Here is a 12,608-nt window from a genome sequence, read left to right on the forward strand (position 1 = left end):
CTGAGTGCCTGGTGCTTGTTTGCCACTACCTTGTTCAGTTTATTGTTGGATGATCTCTGATCACTTCACCTACAGCATACTGTTGCGTTGGTCAACGGCTGACTGCCTGGCCCTCCTTTTGCCCAACTTACATCCACAATGCACTAACAAGTAAAAACAAGTTTTCATTACCAAATTCCTTCCTAAGCTCATTTTCCCTTTTAGGGATATTAAGTACCTCAAAACCTTTGGGTGTTCAGTGCTTCTATGCACCCAAAGTCCTTGTTATGTATCTGAATCTTATCTGAATTACCCTTATAGCCTAATTGGGCAAAATTAGGGTAGAGGATTCAGAAGAACAGGGTAGTCTGCGAGATTTCAGGAACTGGTCAGGTTCAAGACAGACCAGAAATTCCACATGAATAGAAAAGGAGTACTTGTGGCACCTTAGAGACTAACAGATTTGTTAGCCTCTAAGGTGCCACAAGTACTCCTTTTCTCTTTGCGGATACAGACTAACACGGCTGCTACTCTGAAACCTGTCGTATGAATAGACTTTCTCTTAGTACCGTGATGCTGCTGTTTCAGCTCTGGAAGTGCAGAGATATGTCATAACGACAAAGCCTTAGAAGAACTTTTTCGTACCTCAAAGAAAGTTTGGTTCATGGTTGAGGTTGTTAATATTTATTTGTGTAACAGAAGCAGCTTGAGGACCTAGCTGAAACTGGGTGGGCCCAGTTGTGCTAGGCACCGTACAAACATCTAGAAAGAGAGTGTGCCTCAGACAGTGTATGATCTAAATAGATATCACAGACAAAAGATGAGAAGGGAAACAAACAGGAAGTAATTTGACGATGGTCACGCAGAAGTTCATTAGCAGAGCTGGGAGTACTATTAGAACCTAAGTCTCCTGATTCTTGGTCCAGTGTCTATTTAATAATACCGAGCTCTTATGTAGCACTTTTCTTCTATGGATCTATCAACTAGACCACAGCTTTATTCTTATTTTAGTTGTATCAGTTCACCTATTCCTTATGCAAGCCCTCTACACTAAAATTCTATTGATACCTCTGGGACAGTATAGAAACTAAAATCCACCTATTGAGAGACTGGTAAATTCCATGTCCCATTGCAAGATTACTGCAAATATAGCTTCAAATTTGGAACGGAGATAGTTTGTAGCAGGTGTATTTAATTTTGCAAGTGCTCATTTCATGTTCATTCGAGACATGACAGATGTATTTTATTTTATGTATTATAAAAAGTGCAGGTGGTACTTTGTGCCAAGAACAAAAACACTTAAATATATATTTCCTGTGTAATACTTCCTCTTTTGTTACTTCAGATGTGCTGGATTTAGACAGAGCTATGAAATATTTGAGCCATCACTAAATATTATAAAACTGCTTTTTGAGAGTGGTATCATACACTTTCAAAGACCTCCTTTTTGCTACAGTGGTCTCTGATTTATCACTTCAGCATAACTGAGAAAGAGGCCTAAGGCAAAGATTAGTAGGATTTCTTGTGTACAGAATGTTGCCTTCCCCTTGTTGGGGAATTCATGGGGGAAAGAGAGAACTTTCACATTCCTGCTGGACTATGAATGTTGGAGTTCTTAGCCCAGTGTAATAACGATGAAATGCCTCGTTGAAACTCTGTGACACGTTTGTCAGTCGCAAGTAAGGAAAAAGCAATGAAAAGTCAGCAATGTGTGCACTTTGGAGGCAGCATGATGCAGTGGACAGGGGGTTAGGAATGGAGTCAGGATACCTGTGTTCTAGTCCTGACTCTGCCACTAACATGCACTTCTTCTATAGGCCTCTGTTGCCCCCTCTATATCTTGTTTGCTGAGATTATAACCTCTTCAGAGCAAGGACTGCCTCTGAGCTTGTGCCACACAGAGCAGACAAGGCATCTGATCTCAGTTGGGGCCTGTAGATCCTACTGTAATACAAACAATAAGAAGTAAAAACTTCAATAGAAAATTGTTTTTTAGAATTTAACCCCCCCCCCACTAAAAGTCAGCTAACTCATCAGTGGGAAGCAGAGAATTTACTACTCGAAAGTCAGCAGTAAACCTATGTACAGTAGTTTTCCCACTATGTTTGAAACTTACAATTCAATAAGCCTCTGAAATTGGCACTATTGTAGCATGTTACTGTCTACTCAGGCTTTCTCTACAAATGAGACTCTTTGGGGGTGAGGACACAGATGTGTGACCTCCTTTTCTCCCCGAAGAAGTTGCACTGCACCTGGAAAATACCTACCTCATGTCAGGCTTGCCTTGACTGAGGCGATTTGCACTGGAATAACTATACACCAGTGTAGCCCCCAGAAGAGAGAGACTGTACTGGGGTTTGGCACTGATTACTGGGGTTTTGTACCCATGTCCATAAGTGGGGCCTTCAGAATTCTGTGGGATATGCTCTGTGCCCCCTTCTTCTACTGCACATGGAGAGGAGCCAGATCCTAGTACGCACACAGGGAGAAGCTCTGGCTTTTCTTGTCACATGGAAGCTAGTCTGTAGTTATACTGTAAAGGGCACATTGGTCAGGAGGACATAGGTCAGGGTCACAGAAGGCCAAGGAGATGGGTGCTCTTCAAAGCATCATTCTCTTACATGGGGATGTTCGAGTCGTGATGCTGTCGGTATACCTGCAGCACATGGAAATTACCGTGGGGGACCACCTGGGACCACAGTACCTGAAGGAGATGTGTGCCCGTTATTGGGCCAGGGAGGAGATAGGTGGGTGAATGGCCTGGGGTGCTGTCGATCCTGCGATCCATAGGATTTCTCTGCTAGATTTATGAGCTAGCCCTCCTGCTATGCCTGCCAGAGAAGGCTCTAGAGCAGTGATAATCAGACCGCCAGGGGTTCAGGAGCCAAATTCGCAACCAACATTACCCAAAAAAGCCACAGCAGTGTGAATTCATTGTTTCATTTAATATAGTATTATATATTCATATTTAAACAGTATGACAGGTGAAATATTTATATAATTATTAACTACAATTGGTTAATAACATAGTAACAGCATCCTGATTGGCCAATAATTAAATCACACAATGTTTTAATATCATGCGTTGCAAAGAGCTTCAAGAGACAAATTAAAGAGCCACTTGCAGCTCATGAGCCTCAGTCTGAGTGTCACTGCTCTGGTGTGTCCTGTTGTTGTCAGTGCTGCCCCAAAGTGCCCATTGCTACTGTTTCACTTTAAAGGCCTTCAAAGCCCCAACCGCATGCTAGACATGCCAGCATAAAGAGAGGGAAATCATGGGCAGCGGGTATCATAGGTTGGGGGAGGCTGTGCTGCCCCAACAACCAGGCGTGGCCCTGCCCATGCTCCATCCCCAGGCCCACCCAGCTTCCTGCTTGGCACGGCTCCAGTCTCCCTGTGGGGTGGCCCCAGCTCGGGCTGCACCACCTCACCCTCCTGGCGCTCTGTAGCTGTGGGCTTTAGGCTGGGACTGGGGCCAGTGGCAGCAGTGGGTGGGGCTCTAGCAAGGGAGGGCACAGAAGGGGCAGGGCCTTGGGCAGAAGGGGGGTAACTGGGGGACTAGCCTCCCCCAGCTGGCAGTTCACGGGCTGCCCATGAGGGAAATCGTTTTGAGGCAGCAAGCAAGGAACTTGCTCTGAGAGGCAGATGCTACTCTCATGTTCCTTTTTAGATCACAATAAGAGGAGGCTGATGAAAGACAGACAACCTGCTGACAGCTGTGAGGGATCTGCGCCACTATCGACCTGCATGTCTTTCTCTCTTCAAGTGTGTAATCTTTTATTGGCTGGTTTACACTCACGAGGCTGTGCTTCCTGTGAACTTCTGACCTCTCTGTACAGTATTTTTTAAGAAGGATAATTAGGTATTAAGCCTCTGTGTTTACATTTGCCCCTAAAGAATGATTTTATTTTTTAAATTGTCCAATGTGCACAGACTTAAGATGGGTCCAAACCAGGGTGCTGGATCCCAAATTCTTCACTCTGCCTTTGGGAAGGCTAGAATCTAATCTCTGCAGTGTAGAATTGCCTCTTAAACATACACGTATTTATACTCACGGTGATCAGGATTATTGCAATGGGGCAAGGGATTGGTGACAAAGAATGGGGTGTAAGTTATTAGTCAGACACTCAATTTTAAACATTAAGGGGACTAAATAAGCTATCAGTGGAAGGATGGTCCAGTAGTTAGGATACTAACATGGGATTTAGGAGCCCCAGGTTCAAGCCCCTACTCTGTGACAGGCTCCTTGTGTGAGCTTGGCTACGTCACTTATGGCCAGAGTTTGAGGTATTTGAACACCTAAATATGCAAGTAAGTGCCTAGCAGGAGTTAGATACCTAGGTGCCTTATAAACCCCACTAGGAGCCTACTGGAATCTTTAAGTGCCTAAATACCTTTTAAAAAAATGGCCCTTGTCCTTTCTCTGCCTCATCTCCTCATGGAAATAACAGAACTTCTTTACCTCACAGATGTGAGGTGAGGAGAAGTATATTAAAAATGTATGAGGCACTAAGATACTATGGTAATTGATAGAGGGCATATAAGTACTAAGATTATCTATAGTTCATAGGATTACTCTTAAGTACACTCATACATGCAGTGCATGGAGGCAAGAAACAAAGTTCTTAGCTGCTGTTAGGAGCCTCACATTCCTAATCTATCATACTGTGGCTTACTGTCGCTAAAATCAGATGCCTGTGCCGTTCCACACAATTGGATTCTGTGTCTATGTAAAATGGATTTTCATGAAGGCAGCATGCCTTGTCACTTCTTCCATCCCCCCACTACCCCAAAATGAAGAATTAGCAGGAGGTACACGAGCTGCTCTTCAAGGAGGTAGTATGCAAGGGAGAAGTATCACTGCTACATGGAAATTGCAAGGAGCAGATGGGAATAAACTGTGGCAAAATCCTTTTAGCAGAGGAGCATCTTCCTTTTGTAGTTTCTCAGCAAGATACATCTATATTTGGGGCTGAGCTGTGTGGCTACCAGAATTTCCATTTCAGGGGAAATTCTGCAATCTTAAAATTTGTTTTCATTGTGAATCCCAACAAAAATCAGAACTTCAAGGCTTCCTTAAGACAACTTTTTCAAAGATTTCTTTTTGGCTCAATGAAAACAAGTTGCTCAAAATAAAAATGTTTCATTTTGATTTTGACTCAAAATATTTTTGTAATATTTTCCACTCCAGAAATGTCACCACAAAACACTTCAGCACTATCAAAATGCTTTCTACTTTTTTTTTCCCCAAAAATCAAATTTCTTCAAAATTGTCACATTTCCATGGAAAGTTTTAGTTTTAACAAAATAGCATTTTCTGATGGAGGCAAAAAAAAATTTCCTTTAGAAAATTTTCAACCAGTTCTAGTGTGATGACCTCCTGACTCCCTCCCACTTCTAGTGCAGTTGGTAAAATTGACTTCACTGGGAAAATATATATAAATACTAGTTGAATTAGTCATGGGAGTAGAGAAGCTTCTTGTTCCTCTTCCTTTTAATATACCCACATTTTAACAGAGTGCTGGAGGAATCCGATGTTCTCTAACAATGGAGATTTGCATCTGTCTAATCATAATTCATACAGATGCCATTGGAAACTACATGTGAAATTGCCACTGAAGTATAAAACCAGTAACAATTTCCACAAGGATTTTAGGTCCAGATTTTCAAAGTACTTAGACTTTGCTCCACTGAGCCCTTAAACTCCTAATTGGCTTAGGGTCCTAAGTCTCATTTTCAAAAGTGACATAGCCATGAAGGAACCTAAATCTTCAGTAAGGCTCTTAAGACAGTTAAACACCATAATGCTGAGAAGAGCAATGCCTAAAAACCTTTTAAAAGTCTGGTGCTTTAGTCTTATTCCCAGTAACAATTAGCCACCTCCTAACCACCTCCCTGTGACTCGAGGTCACTCTACTCCAGCCTGCCTCAGTTCTCCTCCTTTTCAGGTCCCTTTAAAAATTCACTCAGTTCAAAGGTAGTTCAAATAAACCCCTCTTAGGGTCTAATTCATTGCATCGTCAGATGCATAGTGGCCTTCTAGGCTCCAGCCCCATTCAGTTTCTCTCTCCTAGTAATCCAAAATAACACAAAGCCTTTCAAAAATAGAACACAAACTCACACAGTCTGCATTCCGGTTTCAGCTGGGCACAGCCCCATTTCCTTAAAAAACTGTTTTTCTGCTTCCCAGCACGTCCTGACTAGAGCATGTCTGTCTTCACAGGCTTTTCCAGCTAAGTCTTTGCAATCTCTCTCTAGTTGGACAGTCTCTTCTAAGTCTCCCTGCCTGGAGAGTGTTCCTCACTCTCCTGCTTCTTGAACTTTTCCCTTACTGATGCCAGGCCCTGTAGGAGCCTTTTTGATCTCCACAAACATAGCTACAACTTCCCTACCCCTTTTCACTACCGTTTCCTGCTCTTTTTGTACTGGAATCACCTGATTCCTCTCAGGTGGGGCTCACCCCATAATCAGGTTTGGTTTAGTCTCAGGAAATCACCCTGGGTATGTCTGCACTGCAATTAGACAGCTGCATCTGGCTCAGAACATCTGACTCAGGTTAAGGGGCTGTTCTAATTGCAGTATAGATGTTCACGTTCGGGCTGCAGCCTGAGCTCTGGAGCTCTCCCACCTCGCAGGGTCCTAGGGCCTGGGTTCTAGCCTGAGCCCAAATGTCTACACCACAATTAAACAGTCCATTAGCCTAACCCCCTTAGCCCAAGTCGGCTGGCAGAGGCCAGCCCTGGGTGTTTAATTGCAGTATAGTGATACGCCCTGTTACATTTCTTCTGCAGCTAGCACAGGCATAGACTATAGTTAGTTAAATGTAAAAGATCGCCAGTGGAGCATTCACTACCTGCAACAGTGAGCTAATCATTCATACAAGGAAACAAACTCATGGGCTAAACCTCCTGAAATAATTAAATAACCCCACTGGCCAAATTAGGATTTCCTGCCGGTTTTGACTGAACCTTGAAGAAATACTCACACTAAGTTTGACTTGGTTTCACAAATGAATGCAAAGATGTCAGTCCAGTGGCAACCTGTTTCCACATACAAAGTTTGTAAAGTTGAACGCCTAAGTCCAGTGAATTGGAGGAAATAAAAGAAAGGAAAATTATACACTATCTGTTTCATTGCTGGTGAGGGGAGAACAGAAAAGGAAAGGAGAAATTTCTTGTTGGGATCAAACCAGAGAGAATAGAGTTGTCATCAAAGAATAAACTTGTGAGTGGAGACTTTTGTCCAGGATACTGATGTTGTTTGGCAATGCAAACTTCATTCCCCAGGGCTAATCTTTCCAGTATAGTGTACATGTTGGTTACTGGATGCCTCTGTTTGGACCACCACTCATGTCATATCATGTTATCTCCGAGAGTGAACTCTTTGTTAGTAACTCCACAAACTTCCTTTTCTCTCTTGACTCACCTTGTATGCCTGATTCCACACACACAGCCTGGGGTGAGATCAGACCTGCCCGTTTTCAGCTTATGTATTGTTCCCCCACCCCCAACTCCCACCCCCACCCCAAAAGCGCATTATAGAGTCTAGAGCATGTGAGATAAAGCATATAACAGGGTGAGGCTGGATAAATGAGTCAGGTCATACTGAAGTGAGGAAAGTCTGGGCCCATGTTCCCCCACACATCCCCTGTGTGATGGGGTGTCGTGTACTCCCCACATTGGCCCTGCAAGAGTGGAATTGGGCCAAGTAGGCCCAGTCAGCCAATTAGGCTGCAATCTGGGAGAATTAAACCTGGGAGGAAAGCCCTAATTAGGGCTTTCCTGTGTGGGAACAGGTGGGGCTTATATAAAGACCGGAAATTTGAAGCAGAGGAGGCTGTAGGAAGGTAGTCTGTAGTTACTCCCTAGGAGAAGGGAATGAAGAGACTGGCAAACTCAGAGGAGGGAGGGCCAGGAGATAAGGAAGAGGCTCAGGGAAAGGCAGCAAGGTGCAGGAGGGAGCCACACCTTGGCTACCATTTAGAGGGTCCCAGAACTGGAACCCAGAGTAGAGGGTGGGCTTGGGTTCCGTTACCAGCCACTGAGGGAGTAGCAACTGGGGCAGTGAATGGGAGGACTGCCTGAGACTGCTCATAACAGCAACTTTGATACACATGCCTTACCCCGGAAGGGGAGACCACACTGTGACCTGGCTGGAGGGCTGCGTCACAAAGAAAACACTGGTTCATGGAGCAAGAGAGGGGCCACAGGCTGAGAAAGAGATGGAATGCAACCGCAAGAAGGGGCATTGGCCACACACAGCACTCATCCCCAGAATGGCTAGGAGGGGGTGCCACCTGCAGTGAGTAGAATACTCTGTGGAAAAAACTACAGGAGGAAGCTCTGCTCATGGAAATTTCTCTGAGAATTCCCTCACCGAGATCTTGCCATGTCATTCTTTGTGGAATAGACCGCTGCCTTGCTCCCAAATCTGCATGATTACAAGGGATCCATGGGAGAGACCAGGGTTAGGTGCATGAAAGTTTTGTGCCTCCATACCAGCTCTGGCCCATGTGGGCCCCTTCATTTACTTGATACTATTGCTCCAATGAAACTGCAGAACCAGCAACTCATCTTGGTTTTAACTTCCCCTAGGATTGGCAGGAGGGTCAGAAAAAAGAATCCTTCCACTCTTTCTATCTGCCATTGGGCATCCCTCCCACCGATTCTGAGCTCTCCTTCACTCTCTGTTTGTCAGGGGTTCCCACCATGCACAGACTGAGGGGCATGATCTGGCCCTTGCCTTTTAAAAAGGATAGAAAGTGCTGATCAAATATTTATAGCACTTTCCCTTTTGTAGTTGCTTTCAGGTAGGTCCATGGGCATTGTGTGTCTTTTGTATCTTTGGAATAGGTATATGTATTTGCATTGCCCCTGAGGAAAAGAAAGATAATGTACTTTGTTTCAGGTTTTACATTTAAAAAATATGTTTTTAAGGCTGACAAGTTACAATGGTGAACAATATCAGGGTTCCTATTCATAAGGCATTTGAGTTTTAATTCTTGTGACTTCTGTTGTGAAAATCCTTTTCTGCAAATTATTATAGACTTCAAATGCCACAAGCCATTCCTCCAGTCTAACACATGCAGATTGAACAAAAGCTTTCCATTGAGCATGATTTATAGTTATAACTTTGAGTCTTTTGAACTTTTTATTTTGTTTAAATCAGGAATGCTGCTTAGAAGGATGTAAAGAGAATATGTGTTTGTTTCTAAAAGCAGTTATGCCAAAGTCCAGCTGGCTAGATGTTGACCTCAGTAGCAGTGGAATTTTTTAAGTAATGCTCACCTCGCTTTTCAAAATGTCATGACATAGCATTTAATTCAGCAGAAATGCTCTTCAAGCCAGCTTTTACGTGACAAATTCGCCAAGAAACCAAACATTTGGCTCTAGGCACAAGTATATTTTCACCTCTCCTCTATTCTTTTCTGATTTCTGGTGATATTTGAGCCTATCTTCCCCAGAAAAAAGGGGCTGCTTTCCATTTCCTTGGTTGGTTTCTCAAAAACGTTTCAGTGATTTTAATTCTTCTTTAGTGTCATACATTGTATGTATTTGCTCTTAATTTGCTTTTTATGTGTTTGATTAATTTTTTAAAAGTTTGTAACACACCCAAGGAAGCAAGCATTAGGTCAATAAAAGACCATAAGAGGACACAGAAGTGCACTGAAAGTGTGAAGAAAATAAGAACAGGGAGTTTGTACAGGGGATACAGAGTATGTCACCTGTAAGTTAGTGGTTCTCCTCATCATGCAGACCTGGGATGACCTGCAGTGGAGCCAGAACTTTCACATGAAAAAGCTACATTCCTGGAGCTTTGTGAGCAACTTGTCCTGACCCTACTGCATAAAAACATGCATGAGGCCACCCTTGCTGGTCCAGGTTGCTATAGTGTCTGGAAGCTGACTACCCCAGATTGCTACAGGTCTGTTGCAAACCAGTTTGATGTTGGAAAGTAGACTGTGGATAAAATTTCTGAGGCAACCAGGCATATGGTTTACAGGCATTAAACCTCTTCCTGAAATAATTTGCTGGCTTTGAGAGAATGGGGTTTCCAAACTGTGCAAAGGCCATTGATGGGACTCATGTGCTCATAGTTTATCCTCTTCCAGAAGCACTTATCCTCTGTGCTATAAAAAGCTATAAAATCATGACTGGTGTGGAGAAAGTGAACAACGAAATGTTATTTATCCCTTCACGTAATACAAGAAGCAGAGGTCACCCGATGAAATTAATAGGCAGCAGGCTTAAAACACAAGTACTACTTCACCGCACACAGACAACCTGTGAATCTCATTGCCAGGGGATGTTGCGAAGGCCAAAACTATAACTGGGTTGAAAAAAGAATTAGATAAATTCATGAGATAGGTCCATCAATTATTATTGGCCAAGATGGTCAGGGATGTAATCCCATGCTCGCAAGCCTTTGACTGCCAGATGCTGGTATTATATGACAGGGGTGGATTACTTGATGATTGCTCTGTTCTTGTCATTTGAAGCATCTAACATTCAGCACTGTCAGGATACCAGGCTAGGTGGACTATTAGTCTGACTCAGTATGGTCATTCTTCTATTATAATGTAAATGCTCCAGGCCCTAAAAAGGTCCTTCTTAAAGAAAATTATGTAAATTCAGAGGAAAATTTTCATCAATCTTCATGTGTTGCTGATGTGACTTTTACAGCCAATTATTTTAAAAATACTTGAGAGCATGGGGCTAGTTCTGGGTGTTAATCTGTGATCAGTGGTGACGATGGAAGTCAGTGCAATCTCTACTAATCAGGTTCAAATGTCTGTTGGGTGAGTAATGCCATCATAAACTAACTAAACCTGCAACTGTTTGTTTAAAATTCTGTATAATAGACTGTTGTTTAGACTGATTATAGGTGGCAATTACTTAGATCAAATTAAGACTAATAATATTATGGCATTGGCCAAATATTATGGCATGGACCTAGCCAACACAGGGGGGAGGTATAATGTCCGATGTCAACATTTTTGAGGTGAAGAGAGCAACATAATGTGTCACAGTTGTGAATTACTTCTTGGAGGTTGTAACAAATGCACATACATACAGGCATCATGAAGGATAGAATTTAAGGGAAACTCAGGCTTCCCAAACACAGTCTTTCACTACTTGAGAATCTCCGTTAGTTGGCAGTAGTGATAAGGGCCATCACTGTTTAACCTGGAGTGTTGTCACAGTCTGGTCTGGTGGCTTATAAGACCGGCCTTATCTACGTTACCAAGTTTTGTCACCAAAACTGCCATTTGTCGACCCAAACAGTGAGTGCATACACACTGCGAGGCGACTCTTGATGGGGAAAATGCCCGGTTTTGGTGACAAAATACATTCACCCTCACGAGAGATTTACGTCTTTTTCCTCTACATTTTTATCGACAAAGTGCAAGTATAGACACCATGCTTCATTTCATCGCTTTAATTGGCCTCCAGGAGGTGTTCCACAAGGCCAATCCTTACCGCTCTGCTCAGCAGTTTGAACTCCACTTCCCTGCAGCTAGGTAAACAACCATCTGCCCCTCCCCCTTAGAGGCCCCAGGAATTTTTGAAATTCCATTTCCTGTTTCCTCGGCAGGGAGAGGTCTCATCGCATCTTCCCAGGTGACCATGGCAGGTTATTGCAGCAAACGCTTTCCTGCTTGAACCACTGCAGAGTTGTTGGATCTGCTCAGTATATGGGGAGTGGAGGCTGTGCAGTCCCAGCTGTGCTTGAGCCGTAGGAATTGGGATACCTATGGGCAGATTTCTCGAGGCTTGTGCAATAAGGGCTATGATCACAACATGCTGCAATGCAGATCGAAGATAAAGGAGCTAAGGCAGGCATACCATAAGGTGAGGGAGGCAAACCGTCGCTCAAGTGCTTCACCTAAGACCTGATGGTTCCATAAGGAATTGGATGCCATCCTCGGGGGCCACCCCACCTCCATCACCAAGCCCCGTGGATACTTTGGAGGACACGGAGGTGGTGGAAAGAGGACCTAACCCAGAGGACAAAGTTATTGCTGAAGAGGTGGAGTTACATGAGGATGTGCAGCTCCCGGTGGGATCACCCGGTGGGGCAGGCAGCCAGGAACTGTTCTCCACTCCAGAGGTGTCTGGCCAGTCTCAGCGGTTGCTCTCCGGTGAGCAAGAAGCAGGAGATGAGACTCCTAGTAAGTGGCTGTGGCTTGTGTAGTGCAGAGGTGAGTTCAGGGCATAGAAGTGTGGGAGGATGGCTGTGTTTCTGTGAGCTGGACATTTCCCTGTGTAGCTTATCAGTATGGCAGAACAGGGTGTTAATGCATGCTGCGATCTTAAGGGGAATCCTTCAGAGAGCTCTCCAGGAATATTTCCTGGAGGTACTCGGTAATCCTCTGCTGAAGGTTCCTTTCCCCATTGTAGAAAACTTTTCTGTGCCATTCGGCAATCACTTGTGCAGAGATCAAAGTGGCACATAGGCAACCAGCATAGGGAGCAGGGCGGAAGCCACAATCATGGAGTAGATGTACCCTTGTTTCCCTGCTTACCCTTAGCAGTGAGATGTCTGCTAGAATTTCCTCCACCTGTGGAAAAGTGTGGGAGAATTTTAGAATTTGTTCCCTAGAATGCTGCACCACGACCCTTGCAAAG

This window comes from Natator depressus, chromosome 1, assembly GCF_965152275.1.
Source record: "Natator depressus isolate rNatDep1 chromosome 1, rNatDep2.hap1, whole genome shotgun sequence".
NCBI lineage: Eukaryota > Metazoa > Chordata > Testudines > Cheloniidae > Natator > Natator depressus.